Genomic DNA, 13,138 nt, shown 5'->3' on the forward strand with positions numbered 1-13,138 from the left:
CAAAAGTACAGCCAGATGCAAGCTTAAATTAAGCTAGAAAAAGTTCATACTGGAAACAACTGAAAAAGAAGACAAATCAACAGAATCCAATGAATCTTGTGTTAATTCTTAAAGCTAAGCTAATTTTTAAAATGAAATACTGGGTACACATCCTTGAGAAAATGAGAGCAGAGTTCGTTCTTAATATTGCTTTGTTTAAAGTCCAAACAAACTGGATGTTTGTACTTCATTCATTGACACTGCTCCCTTCCTGCTCTATGTTACTGGAACTCTGTTACTTCAGCCTATGAAAGAACATTGTTTTGTTGTTTATTTTATGGTGGAGCTGCCCATGAGCTAAAAGTTCAATTTTTGAAGCATCACTGTCTTTGTCATTACCCTGCAATTTGTTCACTTGTTCAAATAATATTGCATATTTCCATGATTATAAAAAAAATAAGTGGAAAATGAAAAAATTAAAAACCTAATCATAATTATAAGAAGACTTTGTCTCATAAACTTAACATGTGAAACAAAGATCGAATTTATTAGACATGCCAAAACGGCAAATCTTTAGCCTGAACCAGACACTTATTTAACTTGAACAGGTCAACTGGGGTTCAAACAGGAAGAAATATCAAAATTATAGAATATTTAAAGAAAGAAAAAGTAAAGAAAGAAGTAAATACTGAATACTATGTCTAAATGGCAAGATATAATTATAAATTTATAACATACTTGTCTCTCTAGGACCAGCATTCCCTGTAACATGTAGGCTTTTGGACAATCTTTGGACCTATTTTTAGGACTGCATCCTGTACTCAAGTAGGAAAAACAATATTGAACCAGTCACCATGTCTCTGATCAAATACAAAAAAAGATGCAAAGATGTTTTATAAACTAAAAAGCACAGGGTAAACCATTACAGTGCCCTGACGCTGTCATTCACAACCAAAACTATCCCAAAGGTATGATACACTCAGCTCTTGTATTGTAATGCTGCCACAATGTTGAACATGTAACATCAATTCAGTGGCATCTGGTGTTTCATAAGTCTTCTTAGGATATTCTATTTTGTCCTTTTTCACTCTGTGTTATTAACTTTGTAGACTCTGTCCAGCCAAACTGTAAATTCTTGAATGGCTTCTCCACAACCCTTAGTATGTACATAGCGACTGTCCCAAACACTTGGTGTGCTAAGAAAAAGTCAACTCCATTCATTCATTCATTCATTCTTCCTCCACATTCTTTAGGCATTTATTATGTAACTACCATGTGCCAGCCATTGGAATAAAGGCTCAGAATAAGGAATGATAAACTCACCAATCAGTTGGAGAAAAATTCAGGTAACATAACATAGTTGATAACAGTATGATAGATGCTATATTAAAGCTATCCACAAAGCAGAATAGGAATCACATGAGATACCACCGTTTATGTGAGCGAACTAGGAAAAGCTTCAGAGGGGAGGTCTTAACTGAACTGCACCTTGAAGGATGACTAGGTAGTAAGAAGTTGGTTAGACCAAAAAAGGGAGCAAAGACATTTCCTGCAGAGGGAACAGCATACACAGCCAGGGCCGGGAGGAGTGAAAGAGGCAGTGTATTCTTTAAGGAACAGTAACAAAATCAACATCAGTGGGGCTGAAAGGCTGGAGAACAGGGAAGCAGAGAAACAACGCAGAGATTATATGTGAAGCTGGTCTTGTGTATCATGTTAGGAGGTTTAGCTTTATGCTGTAAGCCAGTGTTTCTCCAAATGTGATTTGAGGTCACCTCAGATTCGTTTGGGGATCTGCTCAAGTGCAGATTTCTGGCCCTTACATCTGGGCTGAAGCTCCAGAATCTGCATTTTCAATAAGCACCCAGGTGACACTGATGCTTACCATCTGGGGAGCCGCCAAAGATTATTAAATAAGGGAATGACACAATCAGATTTGTATTTTAGATATATGCTATTAAACAATCACGAGGAAGGTAAATCTGCTGCTGCTAAATGAGCTTGTGACTTGGGTTTGCATTAGAACCATCTGGGGAACTTGTAAAAATGCAGACTTTTCACATCTCGTCCAAGACTTATTGCACGTGAATCAAGCAGAGGTGGCTAGGATTTATATTAGGTAGAACTATTATACATGAAATCGCCATTTTACCTAGATCAAAAATGGTCAAATTTTGGCAGTTTCTCACAGCTTCATCTAATACTTTTAATAAGCCCCACTCCATGTTTCTGATATACATCAAAGTCTCAGAATAGCTGATGAAACACAAGCAGAGCTAAATGCCTTTCCTTTTTTATTAATTATCAGTGTCATTACTCACTTTGACTGACATGCAATGATGTGACATAATTTATGTACCTAAAACAAATGTTAAAAGAAAAAAATGATGTTCAAAAACAACCACCAATGAACTAAGGCTAATTTAAGGATGTTAGAGCTGGAAGGAACACCAGAGACTATCCAGCTCTTTCCCTACCTCCCCACACATGATGAAGCCGATGGGAGAAGTACCCTGCTAGAAGTTATACTGAATATTTTGTTCAATTCCTCAGTGATACATGCTCTTCATTTTAACAGGTATTGAAATCATTAGAGCTAAAAAGTGTTGGGGATTTAATTTATAGAGTGATAGTGCCATGTGAAGCCCTAAACTTGATGTGTGTGGGGGGAGGAGGGATGGGCATAAAGCAAATACTTGTGCATATCCATTTCTAAAATGAAGCCAACGAATTTAAATAATATAGAACCTAGAACAGTGCTTGAACTGGAATAGATGCTTAATAAACATTTATTGAACAAATGATTAACCTCTTAAAAAAATAGGTTAAAGGAGGAATAGTAATGCAAGGAGTTTCTAAGGCAATGTAGTTTACAGGCTGTAAACTGAGTGTCGATTTCCCACCTGCTAGCCTATCCCAAGCACCATTTGGCACCAAACCATGACCCCTCCTCTACAAATCCCAGCCCTGCCACATGCACTGTTCTTTCCTCTGAAGGGTCCCCAGCAGAAAGCAATACAAAGACCACGTCTGAGCAAAGTTTGACAATGCATCACATTCTAGGTGGGAGTGAAGGCCACATGAGCACAGCTTTCAAAGTCTATTCAAATAGGAAGAATAGCTAACACTTAATGACAGCTAACAAAAACTATATCATCACGATACAACATGTTAATAATGTTAGAATAATAATGATGATGATGCTAATAATAATAATAATAGCTAATACGTGCTTACTATCTGCCAGGCTTGTTAGCACTCCACACACATCCACTCATTTAATCCTTTGGACGACCTTCTGGCGTAAGCATTGTTATTATTCTGATTTTGTAGATGAGGAGAGAGCGGTTAAGTAACATCCAAAATCACACAACTGGAAAGTGGCAGAGTTGACAGTTGCCCCCAGGCCCCCTGGTCCCAGAGCAACCCCTCTGTTGAACTCTTTGACCTCAGAGCAGCACAGCAAAAAGTACCCTGCAAGCTGACCTCCTGGAGCGTTCACATCAGGAAAATGATCCGGTCCCAGTCTTTTCATCCATAAGGAATGAAGCATCTTTAGTTGGGAAGACCATACACAAAGTGAGACTCAGAATATAAAGGAGAAAGGCCAGGAGGGCCAAGAAGAAACGGCATTTTCCTCTGCCTTGGGATAGCATGGATATCACTGCCTGAGAACTTCAGGGCTAACAAAATCTCAAACTTTAACTTTCCCCTGAAGAATCTGAGTCCTCATGTGGGGATATTTTCTAAAGAAGTATCAAAGATATCACTACATTTCATCTACTCTGTGGTACCATTCTCAGTTCCAGAAAGAAAAATAAAGACAAAGTATTTCCCTAAACCAGGGGTAAAAGTTCTAGATGAAAGGACTTTAAAAGACCAATAGGAGATAGATCTTTCCATGGTAACTATGGCTGGAAGAACCGCCCTTCCCAACATTCCCTGAGGTGCCAGGTATTCAAAGAAATAAGAGACTCCTTCAGTTTAAGTCACCCAGCCTGTGATCCTGACGCCCCTAAAGGACGCTGAGAGCGCAGTAAGAGGGAGCATCCCCACGTCTGACCGCACAATCTGAATATCAAGTCCCGGAGAAAGAGAAGTTTAGAAAACAAGATCCCAGAGAAGTAAAGCCGATCTGAAAGCAAGAGCCCCGCCGAAACTGCTTTTCGTTCTCAGTCTCATTCTCCCCAAACCTCCCTACACCCAGCTATGACACCGGTCAACACAGAAGCAACACAAACAAGGAAATACAAGGGCAGAAATTATGCAAAATAAAATGCGTAACGGGGGCATTTCCTCATGAAAAATACTCCAAGAAGTTCCTACCCAGCCCCAAGACCAAATCCAAACACTAACAATAAACCCTTGAGACAAGTAAACAAGTCAGACTGAGCCCGTCTCATCCCACCTCACGGGGCACGCAGGGTATCCTGGTTAAGGAAAATGTGCCCGCACCCATAAGAAACCATCCAGCGTCCGGCCAAGGTCCAGCGGCTGCCAGAACGGAGTTTGCCCAACTCTTACCCGAGATCCTGAGATTCGCAGTGCAACCCTTTTCCCCTGGTTTTCACGCAACGCCAGCGGAGAAGCAAAATCTGTTCCAAACAGCGCAGTTAGCCTCCAAGCAGCGTCCCAGAAGAGAGCGATACTTGGAAGTCTTGGTTAAGGCTCAAAGAAGGAGACGCACGGGAAAGGAGGCGGGTCTCTGCGCATTTCCAGAACCCCAGTTTTGCGCACGGGGAAAGTACTCGTTGCAAACTTGAGTAAGGTTTTCTCCGTCTGGCCAGAGATGCTGAAGGAGGAGGGGAGTAACCCGAGCCGGGCCCGGGATGCGAGCAGTTGCCGCTGCTGCAGCTGCTGCCGCCGGGGCAGTGACCGCTGGAGGGGGGCGTCCTCGGCGCCGCGCGCAGTCCCTAGTGTGACCGGCAGGATCCTCCTGGCCCGACTCCTGCGCCCGATCGCGAGCCGCCCCTGTCCTGAGAGGCTTCCACCGCGCCGAGGCGACTCCGCCAATAGTCTGGCTACTAAATTGTTAAACCTTGGGGTCACCGCGTGGGGGTGAACCTAAAGGTGGTGGAGGGAGTGCCCGTCTGCGTCCCGACTCACTCTCAATGCCCCAGTGTCAAAGTCCCCGGAGGTGTTCTAGACCCTCTACGAGGAGTGGAGGGTTGGGGGAGGCACCCGAGCGACCAGATGGAGTGGACGGCACGCCCCAGCGGTGCCAGGGAAGGAGCGAAACAGTGGGACAGAGAAGGGAAGAGTGACCTAGCAGTAGAAGAGTGTGCGCCGCGGCAACAAAGTGGTTGGAGAGGTGGGGCGAGGAGTTGGGGGGCGGGGGACGGAGGGGGCCCACTTTACCGAGGCTGGGCGGAGAGAGAACTCCAAGGACCCGCAAGAAAATCCCTCCAGGCCCGCGGAGGCCCCGCGCGGAGATTTGTTGGGGAATGGCTCCCTCTGCCGACTCGCCGGGGAGGCCCCGGGAAACCCAAAGACGCAAAGTTAAAACGATGAAAAAGGCTTTTTCCCCATCTGTGTATTGAGCGAGACGTGAATTCTAGAATCTACTTCTCTGGCTGATCACCTTCCTCTTACGAATTACCCTGCATGCGAACCACCCAAGAAGATACAAACTTCTTATTCGTGGAAAGTTGTTGGTGGTGTTTTTTTTTAATGTTAAGCTGAATTCTATCCTCCCCCAACCTCCCCAAAAGGCTAGTGCTCCATATTCACGCCAGATGAGCCACTCCTACCAGGCTTCTGTTCCTTACATTAATACGAGCTCTTTCTTTTTAGAGAAACCTCAAATGCATATGCGACTCCAGCCAATAACAGCACCTGGCAAACAGTCCATGCTCAAAGTTATGCTTGAATGGAATGAATGAACATATATGTTTGAAGCCCCTCACCATCCTCTTCATGACCTTGGGGTAAGTGTTCACCCCTGGACACAAACAAGGGGAGACTGTTTCTGTTTGTTTGCTTGTTTGTTTACCAGATATCATCACCCCTTCTTCTGAACAGTACCTTCATTTTTCTTGGGGGACCACCCTGCCACACTCAGGGCGGTCTGGATGGGAAAGTCAGTCAGGATGGTCCAGCTTTTCCGGATCCAAGAGTGGGCACCTGAGCTAAGCTAGTCCCCTCAGACCTTCTCTGCCATGAATCCTAAGTTTGATCAGAGCAACACAAGGAGGAACAAATCTAGAGTTGATTGATCCATTTGACAGTGTTCTAGAGATTGGCCATTAGGTCACAGCATTTATTCCCCAAAGCTACCCCCTGCTTTATGAAACCTGGTGACTCCACTTCCTTTGATTTTTTTAATTAACATTATTAGACATGATTTGCACTCAACATATTGCACTCATATGAAGGATACAGTTTGGTGAGTTTTGAAAAATGTATACACCTATGTAACCACTACCACAATCAAGATAATGAACAATTCCATTCCCAGGAAGTTCCCTTGTACCCCTTTGAAGTCAGTTCCCCACCTCACTATCCCTGGCCCACTGAGCTGCCTTCTGTAGCTATAGATTAGATTTGTCTTTCCTAGAGTTCCTACTATGGAATCATATAGTATGTATTCCTTCGTGTCTGACTTCCTTCACTAAGCATAATGTTTCTGAGTTTCATCAAAGTTGTTTGTGTAAGCTGTTTGCTTTCTCTTTATTGGTGAGTATTATTCCATTGTATGGATATACCACAATTTGCCCATTCACCAAATGTTTATGTTGTTTCCAATTTAGGCTTATAATGACTAAAGCAGCTAGGAACTTTCTTGTAAAAGCCCTTTTTTGGACATATGATGTTACATCTCTTATTTCACAGGAGTGGAATTACTGGATTATACAGTAAGTGTGTGTTCAGACATATAATAGAGATTAACTGTTTTCCAAAGTTAATGCATCACTTTACATTCCCACCAGCAATGTATGAGAGTTGCTCCACATTATTATCAATACTTGGTATTTTCTGTCTTTTTATTTTAGCCATTCCATTGGGTATACAGTGGTATCTCATTATGGTTTTAATTTGCATTTCCCTAATTAATAATGATGGTGACCATCAAAGATGTTAACCACCTTTTCATGTACTTGCATTCCATTTGTTTTTTGCTGAAGCATCCATAGTTTTTTGCCCAATTTTTAATCAGATCCTTTGTGTTCTTGTTGTGTTGTTATTGGGTTGTAGGAATTCTTTACATACTTTGAATACCAGGGCTTTGTCAGATATGTGTATAGCAAATATATTCTTTCAGTTTGTCTCTTGCCTTTTAATTTCTCAATGTTGTCTCTCAAAAAAAAGGTTTTTTATTTTGAGAGTCTAATTTATCAATTTTTTCTTTTACAGCTTTGCTTTTTACATTTTATCTAAGAGATCTTTGCTTACCCCAAGGTCATGAAGATTTTCTCCCATGATTTCTTCCAGAAGTTTCTAGTTTTAGCTGTTATGTTTAGGTCTGTGATCTACTTGGAGTTCATTTTTGTGTATGGTTTGAGACAAGGGCTGAAGTTCATTATTTTTCATATAGATATCCATTTGTTTCAGTACCATTTGCTGATAAGATTATCTTTTCCAATGAATAATTATGGAAATAATTACTGAAACATTATCAGGGTTATCCATTGAATAACTTTGACACTTTCATTAAAAATCAATTGGCCATATGAGAATGGGTCTTTTTCTGAACTCACTATTCCTTTCATTTGATCCATATTTCTATTCTTTTGCCAATACCATGCTATCTTGATTACTGTAGCTTTATAATAAGACTTCAATTTCTAACTTTGTTCCTTTTTTTTTCAAAATTTGTTCAGCTTTTCAAGATTTGAGGTTTTTTTTAATCTTCCATATGAATTGCAGAATTAGCTTGTCAATGTTTAAAAAGCTCACTTTGATTGAGAATGCCTTGAATATATTGATAACTTCAAGAAGAACTGACATGTTAATTGAATCCTCCCATCTATAAACATGTTGTATCTCTCCATTAATTTAGATAATTTTTAACGTCTCTCAGCAATATTTTATAGTTTTCAGCATGCCAGTTTTTCACATATTTTTAAAAATTTATTCCTAAGTACTTTTTAACTTTTGATGCTACTGTCAACAGAATTATTTTTGAATTTTAACTTTTAACTTTTTGTTGCTCATATAGAAAAATACAATGGAATTTTGTACAATAGTTTCATATTTTGCAGCCTGACTAAATTTACTTATTAGTCCTAGCAGTTTTTCTAAAGTTCCTTTAGGATTTCTTACATGCAAATAAATACAGTTTTGCTACTTTTATTTCTCTGTTTTGCTTTATTGCTCTGGATAGGATGCCCAGGACAATGTTGAATAAAATGTTAATGTTGGTAAAAGTTAAAATCTTTGCTTTGTTCTCCATCTTAGATCAAAAATAAACAGTCTTTCACCAGGAAGTAGGATGTTAGCTGTAGACTTTTCATAGACACCCTTTATTGTTTGAAAAAGTCCCTTCATTAAAAGTTTTTACCATAAATGACTGTTGAATTTTGTCAAATGTTTTTCTGTATCAATTGAAACGACTGCATGGTTCTTTTTCCTTTATTTTGTTAATTGATTGAATTGATTGTTAAAACTGCCTTGCATTACTGGTTTAAAGCCTACTTGGCCAATGTGTATTACAAATTTTATGTACTGTTGGATTTGATTTGCTAAAATTTTGCGCAGCTATGTCTATATTCAGGAGGAAATTGGTCTGTATTTTCATTTTCTTGTGACTCTTTGTCTGGCCAGAGGTTCATTAATTTTTTATCTATTCAACAGACCTCATAGCCCCATTCTGGCACAGTGATAACTGTCCTGCAGCCCTCCCCATAAAGATAGTGCCCTGAAGGTCTTCTGCTTACATCATCACTCGAAAGCCTCCTGCCCACATTGGTACCCCAATTCCCTCTTTAGTCCCACAATCATGGCTTACCTGCACTGAGAGGTTTGCCATTGAGTCCCTGCACCCTCTACAACTCCCTGCACTGCTTGTTTCTGAACTGGAGAATATCTACCGAGCTCGTCTGTCATCCAGAGGGTTCCCATAGAGCTACTACTCTCCCTGCATGCCCATACTACCTTACTAATTACCAGTGTTTTGCCTGCACTGAAGAGGGTTGCTTTCTGATGGCTTAGAGATGGCAGAACAGCTCCAGCCTAGGCAAACCAGCAAACTTCTGTGCTCTCCAGTGGACTGAACTATAGCTCCTATAATAAGGTCTGAACCCCTTCCAGCTTTGTCCTTTCTTTAGCACTTTCTCCACCCTAGAATACCATACAGAATTGTCATATCTTACAGTCGTTTTTTACCAGAGTTAATAATTCTTTATATGAAACACACCCCTGTTTAACCTATGTGGTTTCTATCTCCTGATTAGACCCAGACTGATACATTATAATAAGGCGTGACCTTTCTGAGATCTCTACTGAATGTCCCTAGATGTTCACTGAAGACTACTTACTCTTCACTCGGTTTATCAGTCCCTCAAGATCTCTGGGAATTGTTCAGCTTACAGCTTCTTGACGGGTGTGTACCTGTGTTGTACAGTTTCACCCTATTCATTGTGGCTTACTATTCTGCAACAGAAGGTCCCTATGCAAATTTATAGAGGTTTTTCCTTGTGTAATTCTCTCCTCTTTGGTACACTGCTCTACAAATTCCAGCCACCTCAGCCTCTTTGAATTCCACTGTCTGTCTGCTGTGCTCACCTGCACTGTAGTCCAGGAAGTATCTCTGGTCAGAAAGCCTGAGTGATTCTAGGGTTCACTTCATTTGCTTACTTTTTCTTTGGGACCACAATCTTCTTGTGCAATATCTGAAAAGAGTTGTTTCAATATTGGTTGCTTAGGGCAGGATCCTAAGTCCAGTCAATCCTTTATGGCCAGAAAAAGAAGTTTTTTCCCTTTGATTTTTAGGAGCTACTGTTTGAACAAATTCCTTCACATTTTTTGGTATGTTTGTATTTGTTTTCCTTGAGTTGGATAGACTTGGTTTTTATTGCTTTTATCCAAAGAACTCTGGACGATACACATGTGGAACCCAGAATGAACACATAAAGTATTTCAGATAAAGCCTGAACAATCTGGATTAAAGTGAGACTTTTACTACCTTTATTCTGAATACTATAAGCATTATTCATATAGTATAAGATTAAATGGGTGTTTTTTTGTGGATAACTATACTATTCTGTTAACATAGAATTTATAATCTACTAAAACTCCAATTATTTTTCATATTTGTTATTAAATCTGGCTTTTAAAGATATTATTTATGTAATTAGGTATGACTTTCATAGTAATTTTACAGAACTATTAATTTAGCCCTATGAAATTCTATTTTTCTATATGCAGTCCATTTTAGAACTTGTTGAGATCTTGGAGGAGCTAATTCTTGTCCTAGTATATTGGCTAAGGAGCTCAAAATCAAGATATCTGAAGTTTGATCAGCAAGCCACAATGCTCTTGAGCAAATACTTATTAAACATATGGAGGCAGGTGAAAGTCAAAGGCATATTCTGACAGGGACTTTATTCTCCATTTAACTTTATTCACATCCTGTAGTATGGTCATTCAACCACTTATAAATACTACAACTCTATTACATCAGCCCACATTCTTCATCTGATCCAAAAGGATTTCATGGGATATTTTTTTCAATTACCTTATAAATCCAGATGTATTCTCATTCCTTCAATTTACCTGTCTGAGAAGATTTCCAATAAAGGAAATGAAATCAGCCTAGCAGGTCTAACTCTTAGCAAACAAGTTTGGCTTCTAGAGACTCCTCCCAGATCCTTTGGCGTATGATGCTGGATCCCACATTTCCCACAGTCACCTTTGTCTATGAACTGATGCCAGATTTTGGTTGGGAGGTAGGAATATAATGAGGGGCATCTTACTGGGCCATCTTGCTTGTGTCACTCTCTCCAGTTGTTTTTTTACTGTGACCCACAGTAAGAAGTACATTTTTCGTCATGACCAAATTCACATCTTCATAGGTATGTGATTGGAACAAGTTTCATCAAACAACACTTACTGTTATGTCATGTCCTCTAATATTTTTCTATTCTAGTGCTCCTCAAACGTCAATGTACATGTTAAACAGCTGGGGATTTTGCTAATATGTGATTCTGATTCAGTATCTGGGATGGAGCCTACATTTTAACAAACTCCTAAGGTGATATGCGTGTCTCTCAGACTGCATCTTGAGTAGCTAAGTTCTATTTTATTTCGTTTTATTTAAGTGCTAAATTACCCTTCTGAATTTCAAATGTACCTGGACTGTCAGTTTGTAAAAGTACTACTGGTATATTTCCTGGTGTAACACTATGCTTGGAGAAGCTCTTGAATCAACAACATGCCTATGTAGGACGTTCGTGTAAAAGTCTACATGTTCGTGTAAAAGTCTACATATATTTCCTGGTGTAACACTACGCTTGGAGAAGCTCTTGAATCAACAACATGCCTATGTAGGCTGTTCGTGTAAAAGTCTACATGTGATGTGGTAACATGCTTAGAAGAGTTTCAACAGGGAACAAGCTTCCTCTTCCATATACCAAGGTCAGAAAATGATAGAAGTAAAGAGACTGATATCTTCCTGACCTTCCTTCTTAAAATTGTAACATTTGACACAAATAAATCTATTCCATTTTGGAATAAACAAGTCTAAGCATTCTGCATAATAAGGATTTTCATAACTGTATGTGAAAAGAAAGTTAGAGATGACCAAAAGTGACCATGGCAATGAGATGAGTATCAGAAAAAAAAAAATTCCTGTGGTGTGATCTACTTTTTTCTGCCGTATCAGTACTTACTACATCAGTCAAGGTTCTTGTTTCAAGTAACAAGTGTCAACTCTGACTAACTTAATAAAAACAAAACTGGGGAGGCTATTGAGGGACTCCAAAAGAGGTGGGAGGCTGTGGTACTAAAGTTGAATATAAGAAGGAGCTCCTCTAGAGGGTACCAAAGATTCAGAGTGGAAACAGCCTGGTCATGTTGTCTCCATTGAGATTAATGAACTTGAACAATCTCTTTCCTTAGACCTCACAACATGTTCTCAAGATCAAAGTCACAGAAGAGAACATCCATTGGCTGAACTTGGGTTTTGCATTCCCTCTTGCCAGACCTGTGGCAACATGAAGTATTTGTCCCTTCAAACTTCTATAGGGGAGCAGGTGCCTGATACACCATCCCTCTAAGAGCATAGAAAAGTGGGGAGAGGAAATGTCCCAAAAGTGAATTGGAGTGCCACTGGGAAGAGGAAATAGATACTAAACCACCAATAAACTATACATGACAGAGCACTGTGAATCAGTAAGGGCCCTTATTATACTTGTTATTGCAAGTATAACAGGATGGTGAATGGGGTTTTCCAATTGTTTGGGAATTGTGGCTATAGTCGCACAGCCAAAGAGCATAGATGCTAATTGGCCCACATTTTAAAGAATGCATGCAGACACAACCCTTGCAGAGCTTAATAAGAAGTAAATAAAACAAGCTCTGATAGCACCATCAAGTACTGCTACACACATTCCCACCACACACACAGAATCTCTATCCCTTTACCCCCATAGGAAAAAACTAAAGAATTCCAGAAGAGTTGGCAGAATTCCTGCTGTATGGAAGCTGTCACCCAACTGGTGACTTTTCTCCTTCCCATATTAGAGGGAAGGGGAATATGTCTTCCCTTCTATGGCAAGTTAACTTAAGATGTAGAGGAAGACAAGGAAAACAATCACAAAATGAGGAGAGCTGGCCAGAGGTGGAATCTGGCATTGCCACCCCTACGCAGACTTCTGCTTATGTAGAACAGGCATATCTCCTCACACATTAGAACAGGAAGAAATGAACTGTCAAGAGACAACAGTGTGTAGCTTCTATTCCCACTGCTTGGTGATGCAAGAATGCCTGGGAAAAAAATTTTTTTAATTAAAAAGAAAAAAAGAACACCTGGGTTTTCTTGAGGCCAAATAGACACCACTGGAGGGTATCTGGGCTTAAGCAGTTTTGTCACAATCTAGCCTAAGAAGGTTGCCTGCTAGTGGGGGTATGTGGCCAAGGAGTAGGAGCTGAAAGGGCAAGGGGCAGAAGAACTCAGGTTGTGAAGGATCATCCATGTCAGAGGCCTGTGCAGCCGAGTACC

General features: G+C 40.2%; 1 protein-coding gene across 4 annotated transcripts in view; it reads right to left on the reverse strand.

The window, feature by feature from the left end:
- MEGF10 (multiple EGF like domains 10) overlaps window positions 1–13,138 on the reverse strand; it is a 367,277-nt gene that overhangs the window by 156,347 nt on the left and 197,792 nt on the right. Inside the window, exon 1 of one of the 4 annotated variants that reach the window (XM_004279862.3) lies at window positions 4,504–5,256. The exons of the other annotated variants lie outside the window; for them this stretch is intronic. The gene's annotated coding sequence lies outside the window, so the exon portion shown is untranslated. Of the gene's footprint in view, window positions 1–4,503; window positions 5,257–13,138 lie in introns of those variants that run through there. 4 annotated transcript variants of the gene reach the window in all.

This window comes from Orcinus orca, chromosome 3, assembly GCF_937001465.1.
Source record: "Orcinus orca chromosome 3, mOrcOrc1.1, whole genome shotgun sequence".
Taxonomy (NCBI): Eukaryota; Metazoa; Chordata; class Mammalia; order Artiodactyla; family Delphinidae; genus Orcinus; species Orcinus orca.